Here is a 13,930-nt window from a genome sequence, read left to right on the forward strand (position 1 = left end):
ATTCCTGAAAGTGGCGAGATTCGACTGAGTAAAGGTTGGGAATTTGTACGACCTCTGATAACGGCGCAGTTGGGCGCCCTACAAATCAGACATCATCATCAGGAAAGAACAGGCTAGTTTCAGAGAAAGCAGATCATGCACAGACCAAATCAACACCTCGAGGGTCAATACTGAGCATGGGATACTGGTGTCCTTCGTATCTGGCTTTTCTTGACTTTGAAAAAGCCTTTGATAGGGTGCAGCGTGAAGCCATGTGGAGAACAATGCAGAGTTACGGAGTACTTCCAAACATCATCAGTGTCGTGAACATGATGTACAGAGAATGTACTTGCCAGGTGTAACATGATCAAAATCTCTCAGAACCACTCATTTTTAATTCTGGAGTAAGGCAGGGTTGTTTGCTTTCACCACCACTGTTTTTGCTGACATTAGATGGTTTCATGAAGAAGGTAACCCGAGAGAAAAGGAGAGGTATACAGTGGACTCTATACGATCGCCTCGAGGACGTGGACTTTTCAGACGACATCCGTATACTGTCCGACACTTTCAAGGATATGAGTGGGAAGCTTAAGGAATTATAAACAGAAGCTCAGAGTGTTGGATTAAAAATAAATGTGACTAGGACTAAAGAGCTTAGGATGAATAGTAAGAACAAGAATGCGCTAACAGTGGAGGAGATAGAGCAGGTGGAGAGCTTTTGTTGTCTGGGAAGTACTATTTCCAAAAACGGAGGGGCGATAGAAGACGTCGAAAGTAGGATGAAAAAGGCAAAAGGGGCCTTTGCCCAGCTGCGACCAGTTTGGACATCTCGTGAAATACTGTTGAAGGCAAAGCTTAAATCTTTCAATCAGATGTATAATCTATTGTCTTCTATGGCTGTGAGACCAGGAAGGTGACAGCACAAATTAAAACAAGAGTATAAACCTTCATCAACAAATGTTCGAGGACTATACTGGGAGTACGCTGGCAAAATGTTATCTCAAACCAAGAACTATGCCAAAGCACCCAACAACGGAAAGCCCACATAACCGTAAAAGAAAGGAAATGGAGATGGATTAGACACACCCTGAGAAGACGCCCGCAACATATTCCAAAACAGGCATTAGAATGGAACCCACAAGCAAAAAGGAGGAGATGCAGATCGAGGTCGATCTGGCGCAGGACTGTTGAAGATGAGGTGGCAGCCGTTGGCCACTCGTGGAGTAACATCAAGGAAATGGCAACGAACAGGATCATATGGAGAGCTGTAATGTGTGCCCCATGCTCCACATCGGAGTAAAAGGAATTAAGGCAATTCATTGTGTCAAGAAGGACACTGTTCCCACTCACTTTTTTCATTTTTCCACATTTAGGGCTAGCTGCCATTCATGACACCAGCTGGAAATTTTGTCTAAGCTGTCTTACATCTTCCTACAGTCACTCAACTTCGAAACCTTACCATACACCACAGCATCATCAACATTCTCACATCGCTGCCCAGCTAGTCTGCAAATCATTTCGTATATAAACAACAACAGCGGTCCTACAACACTTCCCTGGGGCACTCTTGACAATAAAAATGGTTCAAATGGCTGTGAGCACTATGGGACTTAACACCTGAGGTCATCAGTCCCCTAGACTTAGAACTACTTGAACCTAACTAACCTAAGGACATCACATACATCCATGCCCGAGGCAGGATTGGAACCTGCGACCGTAGCAGCAGCGCGGTTCCGGACTGAGGCGCCTAGAGACGATTGACCACAGCGACCGGCTCCTGACAATACCCTTGTCTCTGATGAACATTCGCCGTCGAGGACAACATACGACGTTCTATAACATAACATGACTTCGAGCCTGTCACGTATCTGTGGATTCATTCCATACGCTCGTACCTTTGTTAGCAGTCTGCAATGAGGCACCGTGTCAAATGTTTTCCGGAAATACTGAAATATTAAATCTGCCTGTTGCCCTTCATCCATAGGTCGCAGTATATCGTGAGAGTAGAGATAGGTTGTTGAAATGGGGGGAGGGGGGAGGGGGGGGGGGGGACCAAACAGCGAAGGCATCCGTCCCATCGAGTTAGGGAAGGAAGTGGGCCGTTCTCTTTCAAAGGAACCATCCCGGCATTTGCCTGAAGCGATTTAGGGAAATCACGGAAAACCTAAATCAGGATGGGCAGTGTGTTAACCACTGCGCCACCTCGCTCGGTGAGGAAAGGGCAAGCTGAGATCGCACGAGCGATGCTGTCTAAAATCGTGCTAATTCGTGGACAAGCTTCTCAGTCTGAAGAAAATTTATTATATTCGAACTGAGAATATGTTCAAGGATTCTGCAGGAAACCGAATTTACGTATTTTGCTGCGTATTTTGGCGGGTCCGGTTTTTTTTTTACCCTTCATATGTGAAGACGTCACCTGTGCTTTTTTCCAGTCGCTTGGGACTTTGTGCTGGCCGAGAAATTCGCAATAAATCCAAGCTAGATAAGGGGCCCATGCCGTAGAGTACACTTGTAAAACCGAACCGGGGTTCTACCCAGACCTGGTGACTTACTTGCTTTCAAATCTTTCAGTTGTTGCTCCACCCAGCTAGTTTTCAATATTCTTCTGTAGCACCACATCTCAAAAGTTTTATCCTGTTCTTTTCTGAAAAATTTCACTTCCACACGAGGCTCCACTACAGGCAAATTCCTCCTGAAATGACATCCTAACATTTAAATTCGATGTCCACCGTTCAGCTTTCTTTAAAAAATGCTTTTATGTTGCCGGTCTGTATTTTATGGCCGCTCTACTTCCGTCATCATCAGTTATTTGCTGCCAACATTGCGATACTTACACGCTACTATAAGTGTCTCATTTTGTAATCTAATTAACTGAAGGTGACCGAAAAGTAGAGAGGGTATAAAATGCAGACTGGTATTTATATATTGCTAAACGGCTAAAGCTATCATCTACCCACACAGTCACCTTTGCATGGTGCCCATATAAGGCCTTCCAGGGGCAATGAAAAGTTACTTTCAATATTTAATCATTAAGCTAATTTAAAGATTTAGAGTGTTGTCTTCATTACTCATTAAGAGGTTTAGTCTTGCGTTAAAGATTAAACACAGCAAGGCAAGTATTAAGAAATTGCGCATGTCTTGGAGCAATATAAATCGTGGCGCACAAATTGCGCAGACGTTATTCAACCAGTATTTGGGAGTCAGAGCACTTAGCGAGTTGCAACAAACTTTCCACATAACTTCAAACTTATCTGAAACTTTTTCTCGCTGACATTCCCCTACAAACTCAACAAAGCAAGAAACCTGTCGCTTATTACATTTTCACTGTCGATGCAGAAAAACTTCAGCGTTCAGTATTTCTTTACTATTAACTCAGTTCGCCACTCATTTTGCAGACAGTATCAGCAGATACCACGAAAGAACAACAAAATTATACAACCCATAGATTAAAAGAAAAATTAGCTCTTCAGTATCTGACGCTTTCATTATTTACATGATTAATGGCAGATATCAAATATATAATACATTAACTTATTTGTAAAGCATCTACATCTACATCCATACTCCACAAGCCACCTGACGGTGTGTGGCGGAGGGTACCTTGAGTACCTCTATCTGTTCTCCATTCTATTCCAGTCCCGTATTGTTCGTGGAAAGAAGGATTGTCGGTATGCTTCTGTGTGGGCTCTAATCTCTCTGATTTTATCCACATGGTCTCTTCGCGAGATATACGTAGGAGGGAGCAATATACTGCTTGACTCGTCGGTGAAGGTATGTTCTCGGAACTTCAACAAAAGCCCGTACCGAGCCACTGAGCGTCTCTCCTGCAGAGTCTTCCACTGGAGTTTATCTGTCATCTCCGTAACGATTTCACGATTACTAAATGATCCTGTAAGGAAGCGCGCTGCTCTCCGTTGGATCTTCTCTCCACCCTATCTGGTACGGATCCCACACTGCTGAGCAGTATTCAAGCAGTGGGCGAACAAGCGCAGTGTAACCTACTTCCTTTGTTTTCGGGTTGCATTTCCTTAGGATTCTTCCAATAAATCTCAGTCTGGCACCTGCTTTACCGACGATCAACTTTATATGATCATTCCATTTTAAATCACTCCTAATTCGTACTCCCAGATAATTTATGGAATTAACTGCTTCCAGTTGCTGACCTGCTATTTTGTGGCTAAATGATAAGGGATCTATCTTTCTATGTATTCGCAGCACATTACACTTATCTACAATGAGATTCAATTGCCATTCCCTGCACCATGCGTCAATTCGCTGCAGATCCTCCTGCATTTCATTGTTACAACCTCTCGATACACCACAGCATCATCTGCAAAAAGCCTCAATGAACTTCCGATGTCATCCACAAGATCATTTATGTATATTGTGAATAGCAGACGTTGGGAGCTGTTTTGTACATGAGAAATTGATACTTCAAAGAATCGGCGAGGTTTAGTTTACTGGTAATATGGTAGGTCGCCCAGCTATTCCCAAATAATATATGGTATATGAAGCGGTATGTGGTGGTGGCCTGTAATAGTAGCTGAAATGTCTCTGGTTTTATCACATAACTTGCTGACAAACCGGGCATTGCCCGAGTATTCATTTTGCGAATTTCCTTTGTAACAAAGACGATCATGTTACTTTGGTTTAGTATTACCTTGTATCTACTGCTGCTGTAGACTCGGTGTGAGATGATCCCGGACAGATTCTGATCGCTGGACGCAGCTGCTTCTGGTGTCTGCTAAGCAATTTTATAAACGTCTCTGTGGCAACGCGTTTTCGTAGCTCTGTAGGCTGCCGTTCTTTTGACCTATATACGTTTGCGCTCCACGGTTGATAGCTGTCAAAAGCGCCGCCAGACCTCAGGTATTTCCTAAAGCTGATTAGCCTGTAGCGGTGTCTTAGGACCAACTGAAGAACGGGACACAACCCGTCGGCTTTGACCAACGACGTCAAAGTTTACTCATAGATATTAATGTCTTTATTTTCCAGCCATAGATAATAAATCTGTTATCTGCTGTGGATAAGCGCCATCATTGCAAATTCAAATAAATGAATGTGTTTTTAAAAGATACCGCTAGACACTGCGTAAGATTTTGTTTTCGTTGCAATTGATTTAAATAACTGGTTCTTTCCAAATCATTTGGTACTTAATTTCATTTTTAGTGAGTTTGAGATAATTTGGAAGAATGGTTTTTCGTTTAGAAGAATTTTTACTTTTTGACTTTCGTTTGTAGGTATGGATTTATCTATTCCCATGAATATGGAAGACTTAAAGCAGGATTTGGGCGTAGACATGATGGGAACCGTTCGATTTTTGCGAATGTTTGGTCTTCTTGCTGATTACATTCGACGTCGTAAGTGCGGCGAACATAAGCACCTGATGAATGTGTGTGTTCGTCGTACTCACGAGTTATTCATGCGGTGGTGTAACAGGGATCGACTATGGCGCTTAATTACAGAATACGACAAATCGTAAGTGGGCTTGACAGATATTATAAAAATTACATACTGTTGGTGTTTGCAGTATCCTGCGTGTGCATGAATGTCATGTGAGAGAGCTTACGGTTTTTAGACTCGTATACATTTTGCAGGGAAGTCTGTGGGGAATATATAAAGTATAGGGGGAGAGGTCTCTGGAAGGGGCCGGGTGTTACGTTATAGTCGAAATCAATGTGTGTCATTTTGGCAAAATCAAGTACAACAGGGGGGAACCTGAGGTGGGATTATGGGTTTGGGGGACTGGTTTTTGTCGCTTTTTTTTTCGTCTTCGCTAGCACTACTGTTACTACGATGTTTTTGAGTCGATAGTAGTACTATCGAAGGCGAAAATACCGACGTAAAAAAAATTGTATCCCGTACTTCAGTCGACCTATATAGGTCAACTGAAGAATAAGACGCTAGTGCGAGAACAGACGAAAAAAGCTACATACGTAACATTGGAACACTGTGCCTAAGTCGAACTACGAAGGTAGTATCCTGTTCTTCAGTTGACCTATGTCGATTTTTTCGCCTTCGCTAACACTAGTATCCTATTCTTCAGTTGATCTACATACAGTAGGTCAGCTGAAGTACAGGATACAAATTTTACTCTTGTAGATTTTTTCCTTGTCGCTAGTACTGCTATGATAGTTTTCAGTCGATACTATTAGTATCGAATGTGTATTAAAAAAAAATTATCCCATACTTCAGTTGACCTGAATACAGTAGGTAGATCTCTGTTGACCTATATAGATCAATTGAAGTACACGATACACACGTTATAAATATCGTTATTTTCCCATTCGTTAGTACTAGTATCCCAGTCTCCTGTTAACCTATATTGCTCAACTGAAGAATGGGATACAAAGTTAACTGTTGTCGGTTTTTGTCGTCGTCGATAGTAAGACTATGATATTTTTCAGTCGATACAAGAAGGCAAAAAATTGTATCCTTCCTTCTGTTGACCTAATTGAAGTATGGGATACAAATGTTATGCATAGCCTTCGCTAGTAATAGCATCTACGTAAGAAGAGAATGCTAGTAGTAGTGGAGGCGAAAGAAGCAACATCTATAAAATTTGTATGCCGTACTAATGCTAACGCAAAAGAAGAAATAGACGTACGCTAAATTTGTATCCTGTACTGCAGTTAACCTATACAGATAGGCTGAAGTTTGGAATACAACTCATATATGTGTCAACTGAGATATTCCATGCAAACTTCTTTATTTTTTACCGAAGTACTAGGACTCAAGCAAGCGATGTCCTTAACGTTAGGTTCGAAATATTAATGGACTTGATGTATGTCAACCATCTGTTTGTCCTCTCCTGCATTCATTTGTCTATGAAGACTCGTCTTTGCTGTTAAATCTGTGGGATAAATCATCTCTGGCAAATTCTGACGTCATTGGTCAAAGCCGACGTGTTGTATCCCGTTCTTCAGTAGTCCTGTGTCTTAGTAACAAAGAACGAATGTATTAAAACTTCGTGCATAATGAGGCATTTTATTGCGCATCTATGTCTTTATGACGCTATTTGTCTGTAACTCTGTACTGTACAATGGCATATTTGTGTAGGTAAATTCAGCGGCCTAAGCGGATACTGTCTGCATAATATGTTGCGCATAGAATGAAAATATGTAATAAACTTAAACGTCATGCATGACGAGGCATTTCTGCAGGCATGCCATTGTTTATGGCGCCATACCTTCTGAGCTATGATAGGTAGGTGGTTCTTGCTCCCGTAGCAATTGTTGCGTGACGGTAAGGGACACGTGTACCAAGTTAGGATGAAAACGGTCGAGTAGTTTAGGAGGTGATGAGGAACATAGATACGTATATATTTTTATAATACACTGACGGAAAAAATCGGAACACCAAAAAGTTATTAATATACACTGATGAAAAATCGCGAATACATTTGTCTAGGTAACATATTTAATTGATTAACAATCCAGCGTTATAGGTTAAGGTTGTGCTAGATGAGCCATTGCAGATGTGAAATGCTGGGACACTAATAACCAGCGGAACCGCCAGAATGTTGAATGCGAGCATGCAAGAATTATGTTGTACAGGCACAACATGTCAGTTTGTGGACAGGAGTTCCTTGCATGTTTAACTTAGTCGTTCAATACAGCCACGATTAATGCTGCTTAAAGATGACTCGGGAGTTGTCCGATGATGTCCCATAAGTGCTCGACTGCAGACAGATGTGGTGATCAAGCAGGGCGAGGCAACACGTCCACACTCTGTGCAGCATCTTGCGTTACAACAGTGGAATGTGGGCGAGCGTTATCCTGTTGGAAAACACCCAGCAGAGTGTCGTTTATGAATGGCAGCAAACAGGTGAAAATCTCCAGACTGACGTACAAATTTGCACTCAGTGTACGTGGGATAAACACAAGAGTGACCCTGCTGTCGTACAAAATCTCACTCCAAACCATATTTCCAGGTGTAGCTCCAGTGTGTCCAGCGTGCAGACAGGTGCCCTCAGCTGGCCTCATGCTTACCAACACATAGCAGTCACTGGTATCGGGGCAGAACCAACTGTCATCAGAAAACACAACAGGCGTGCTCCCTAACTTCCAGTTTTTATTTATTTATTTAGCGTATGATACATAACAATCACAATAACACGTAAAATACAGTTTAGATCTTTATATCTAAGCCATTGATCCAGTCCACCACTTGGGAAGTAACCAAGTTCGAATCCACTAGATTTCCAGGCAAGGCACAGAGGGGGCAGTCCAGTGCTATATGCTTCATTGTTTGTGGAACGTCAGCACACTCACAGTACGGGGTGTCCAGCCAACCCCATTTATGAAGAATCGAAGCACTTCTTCTCGCACCACATGTGAAGCGGTTAATCCTGCTCCAAGTGCATTTTGGCAGTCTGAAACCATTGGAGCCTGCCAGCTGTCTTTGAGGTCGAAATGGCTGCTTAACAATTCCACGGCCGTTTTACATGCCGGTTTACGGGACTTTAACCTGGATGCTTCTAGCTGTCTCCCATCTTCGTGAACTGAGAGTGACGAGTGATTCAGTATTCTTGGTCGCAGATGACCAAGATGTTTTTGCCTTCTGATGTGAGCAGGTGGTATGTTACACAACACCGGCAGCCATTGGACTGGAGTAGCAAGTAATGTTCCAGATATGATACGCATAGTGTGACGAAGTTGAGTGTCCACAAGGTGAGTGTGGCAGCTATTAAGCCATACTGCAGAGCAGCACTCTGCTAAGGAATAGGAGAGTGCTAGAGCAGATGTTCTCAGTGTGTTGGCGTCAACTCCACATCACGTACCAGCTAGACGCTGAAGGAGGTTATTACGGCTCTTCAGTTTGGCAGCAGATTTACGTAATTGGGCTTTATATGTTAGGGTTCTTTCCAAAGTCATACCCAGTCAGGCGAAACCGGTTTATTGTATTTCGCGAATTTAATTATTTATAAATGATATTTCAAGTAGAGCAAAAAAAATATAAAACCAGTTACCTATTTTCAGCGTAACAATTCGTTTGATCTCAAACGTGATTATCCCGGTTAATATTTGTCACTCTGCTAAAGAAATCTCCACTCGAAGTTGTATAAAAATGTTGTCTGTAAAGTCGTGTGAGTGGCACTAAATTGCATATCATTTATCAGATTTTACACAACTGTTGCTTAAGATGGAAGCGCTTTTCTCTAGCAATGGGAACATTTAGTCACAAAATATTACGCACGCACAACACTGACGTATGTATCGTATTAAAATATTTCATGTGAATCGTCCGAAGTAATCAGGGTTCATACATCTGCAAGTTAGAAATTTATATTACGTAACGTGCTGTGAACACTATTTTTAAAGATTCAATCTAAGTTGAATTCTGTCTTTTAAAGTAGACCACCGGTGCACATTTATTTCCATTCATTTATTTCTAACAACATTTATGTTTGTTAAAATTCTCGATTCAAAACTGCCGCGGAGATATTTTTGCTAAGATGGCGCCAGACAGACGATAGTCAATTTGTCTGTTGTTATTCTCGATTTATGTTATCAAGGTAATATATTTAGATAAAACTCTTTAAGCCTTTTATCTCTATTCTTTAGTATTTAAAATCATTTTCAATGATAAATACCGACATGTTTTTTATACCAGCTACTAGTAAACTCCGCTGTAAGTTACTAGCGCCAATTGCTGGCTGCGCTTCTAATTGCGGAACTGGAAATCAACACTTAAAACGATTACATTGCATTACAATTGAAATAAATACAAATACACGTCTAGACAATAGCGGCTCTATTTTCCAAATAATAATTAACAGTATATAGTTACAGGTTTTCTTTTTACAGACCTCACACGTCTCACGTCCGAACAGTTCATCCGTTAGCACAGGAAGAACAACTGAACCACAATTATCACAGATAACAAAAAGAAAGATTATAATTGTAGTGGCCCATGAGTGTAGTTCTCTGATAATAGTTTTAATTCACACAGAATTCAAATTATTACAGAAATAATGAAATAATTATCGTCATTTTTACGCAATGCGGTCTTTTTTATACGTAATATCGATAATATTGCGCCGTGCGGTTCTAGGCACTATAGTCTGGAACCGCGCGACCGCTACGGTCGCAGGTTCGAACCCTGCCTCGGGCATGGATGTGTGTGATGTCCTTAGGTTAGTTAGGTTTAAGTAGTTCTAAATTCTAGGGGACTGATGACCTCAGATGTTAAGTCCCATAGTGGTTGATAATATTGCTTGAAGTTCGTACACTTAGTTCATTTTAACATCTCGTGGGCCGCGCGAGACTAGCCGAGCGGTCTTAGGCGCTGCAGTCTTGGACTGTACGGCTGGTCCCGGCGGAGGTTCGAGTCCTCCCTCGGGCATGGGTGTGTGTGTCTGTCCTTAGGATAATTTAGGTTAAGTTTTGTGTAAGCTTACGGACTGATGACCTTAGCAATTACGTCCCATAAGATTTCACACACATTTGAACATTTTTTAACATCTCGTGGCTAGAACATATTGTCGAGGATACTACACCAGATATGTAGGGGTGCCATTGAACCGTAATGCTTCCCCTCTAAAACTGACTCTTGGTTGGTAATTTGAGAGCCTATTGTCCAGGTGAAAAGTAGATATCTCACTTTTGTGAAGGTTCGGTTTTAAACGCCATTTCTTAAACTGTGTATCCAGGAGTACAAGGTCTTGGTCGAGGACATTCTTTGCTTCTGCAAAACTAGTGCGTTAATTAGTGAGGTTATTATCATTCGAATATATGAATTTGGGGGAGGGTGCGTCAGGCAGATCACAAACGTGTATAAATTGAAAAGTACGGGAGAGAGGACCGAACCTTGTGGTAGACCATTGCTCAATTTGCGAAATAGGCTTCTTCTGTTTTCTGAGTACAGTTGAATTAGTCTGTTACTTATCATATTTTCGATTAAAGTTATCTTCTCCCAGGGGACCACCTTGGTCAGTTTTAATAAAAGACGCTCCTTCCAAATGGTGTCGTAAGTTGCCGTGAGATCAAGGAAGACAGTGACGCTCTTCAACTTCTTCTCAAAACCAGTTTCCACAAAAGTGGTCAGTGAGCTCTTGCTTGACACCACTCAAGTCGCAGATGGCGGTGGTTTGGGATCAGTCAAATGCACGCTACAGGCTCGGACTGTCCTCGAAGTAACCGATATCTAGCTGTTCGTTTTGTCACTGTGGTGCCAATTGCTGCTCAGATTGCTGCGACAGAGCCATAAGCCGAACATGACCGTCTTCGCTCTTGGTAGTGCCACGAGCCCATCTGGAGCCCGGCCTTCTTGCGACCGTACATTCTCCCGAACATCGCTGTCAGCAATCATCAACAGTGGCTCCATTCCTACCAAGTATTTCTGCAGTATCACAGAAGGGACATCTAGGTTCTCGTAGTCCTATAACAGGACCTTCTTCAAACTCAGTGAGATACTTGTAATGGCGTCTTTGTCTCCGTTGGAGCGTGTATTTAAAGCAAACCCGATTGGCATCCTCGTAGGGATGCTCTTAGGCCACTCTGACGCGAATGGCTGGAAATTTGAAAGGACATCATTTTTCAGATGAATAAACATGCGTGTTAACAGTTTAATAAGCCACGGCTGCAAAATACTAACGGGAATTCTTTACAGACGAATGAGAAACCTGGTAGAAGCCGACCTCGGGGAAGATCAGTTTGGATTCCGTTGTTGTTGTTGTGCTCCTCAGTCCTGAGACTGGTTTGATGCAGTTCTCCATGCTACTCTATCCTGTGCAAGCTTCTTCATCTCACAGTACGTACTGCAACCTACAACCTTCTGAATCTGTTTAGTGTATTCATCTCTTGGTCTCCCACTACGATTTTTACCCTCCACGCTGCCCTCCAATACTAAATTGGTGATCCCTTGATGCCTCAGAACATGTCCTACCAACCGATCCCTTCTTGTGGTCAAGTTGTGCCACAAACTTCTTTTCTCCCCAATCCTATTCAATCCTTCCTCATTAGTTATGTGATCTACCCATCTAATCTTCAGCATTCTTCTGTAGTACTACATTTCGAAAGCTTCTATTCTCTTCTTGTCCAAACTATTTATCGTCCATGTTTCATTTCCATAAATAGCAACACTCCATACAAATACTTTCAGAAATGACTTCCTGACACTTAAATCTATACTCCGTAGAAATGTTAAAACATGTGAGGTAATACTGACCCTGCGACTTATCTTAGAAGATATATTAAGGAAAGGCAAACCTACGTTTCCAGCATTTGTAGACTTAAAGAAAGCTTTTGACAATGTTGACTAGAATACTCTCTTTCAAATTCTGAAGGTGGCAAGGATAAAATACAGGGAGCGAAGGGCTATTTACAATTTATACAGAAACCAGATGGCAGTTGTAAGAGTCGAGAAGTATGAAAGGGAAGCAGTGGTTGGGAAGGGAGTGAGACAGAATTATTTAAACCTAACTCACCTAAGGACATCACACATATCCATGACCGTAGTGGTCGCGCGGTTCCAGACTGAAGCGCCTAGAACCGTTCGGCCACATCTGCCGACCATGGAAAAGAAATAAACTTTGAGTTTCGCCGACAACATTGTAATTCTGTCAGAGACAGCAAAGGACCTGGAAGAGCAGCTGAACGTAATGGACAGTGTCTTGAAAGGAGGATATAAGATGAATATCAACAAAAGCAAAACGAGGGTAATCGAATGTAGTGGAATTAAATCGGGGGATGCTGAGGGAATTAGATAAGGAAATGAGACAAAGTAGTAAAGGAGTTTTGCCATTTGCGGAGCAAAATAAATGATGATGGTCGACGTAGAGAGGACATAAAATGTGGACAGGCAATAGCAAGAAAAGAATTTCTGAAGAAGAGAAATTTGTTAACATCGAGTGTGGATTTAAGTGTCAGGAAGTCGTTTCTGCAAGTTTTTGTGTGGAGTGTAGCCATGTATGGTAGTGAAGCATGGACGATGCATAGTTTGGACTAGAATAGAATAGAAGCTTTCGAAATGTAGTGCTACAGAAGAATGCTGAAGATTAGATGGGTAGATCACATAACTAATGAGGAGGTAATGAACAGAATTGGGGAGAAGAGGAGTTTGTGGCGCAGCTTGACAAGAAGAAAGGATCGGTTGGTAGGACATGTTCTGAGTCATCAAGGGATCACAAATTTAGCATTGGAGGGCAGCGTGGTGGGTAAAAATTGTAGAGGGAGACCAAGAGATGAATACACTAAACATATTCAGAAGGTAGGTACTGGGAGAGGAAGAAGCTCGCACAGGATAGAGTAGCATGGAGAGCTGCATCAAACCAGTCTGTGGACTGAAGACCACAACAACAACATTAACTTTCATTGACAGCGCGTGCTTGGTATTGCGAATTTTTTCCCGTCCGTGTGTGTATGGATGTCGCGGTCACACAGCCGGAAGCGCTTTGTCCAATCGGCGTGGCCTGTCTGTTTGAGGTAGATGGCGGTAACGATTTACCTGTTGCCGAGGGCCAGGCAAAGACGGAGAGTTGAATTGGAGAGGTGACGACGGAGAGGTTGGAATGAATCGCAGGAGGAAAACGGCGTATAAACGGAAGCCTGTGTGTGTATGTATGTCGGGAAGAGGCGCGTGTCTGTGGTGACTCACCGTCAGAGCAGACCACAGCCGGGGATGAGCTCACGGCTGGAACGGCGCACGGCAGGCGTCCGCCAGGCTGCTAGAACAGCACTGAACGGGGCGAACCCACACCTCGAATACAGGCGCGTCAGGGGACCAGGTTCAAGGAGAATGAGCAATCAGAATAGCTATATGAAGGGGAAAAAGCTGAGAAATGAAAATATAACATCAACCGAAGTGAAGTCAGTCTGTTCTGAAATACAACCATGCCTAATGCATATTAGGGACCCTTCAATACTACTCACCGAGCGAGGTGGCGCAGTGGTTAGCACACTGGACTCGCATTCGGGAGGACGATGGTTCAATCCCGTCTCCGACCATA

At 42.5% G+C, this 13,930-nt stretch overlaps 1 protein-coding gene across 1 annotated transcript in view; it reads left to right on the forward strand.

Moving 5' to 3' along the window:
* The window catches only part of LOC126292304 (uncharacterized), a 389,476-nt gene that overhangs the window by 133,951 nt on the left and 241,595 nt on the right, over window positions 1–13,930 (forward strand). The gene's annotated exons all lie outside the window — the stretch shown is intronic.

The sequence above is a fragment of the Schistocerca gregaria genome, chromosome 9 (genome assembly GCF_023897955.1).
Source record: "Schistocerca gregaria isolate iqSchGreg1 chromosome 9, iqSchGreg1.2, whole genome shotgun sequence".
Lineage (NCBI taxonomy): Eukaryota > Metazoa > Arthropoda > Insecta > Orthoptera > Acrididae > Schistocerca > Schistocerca gregaria.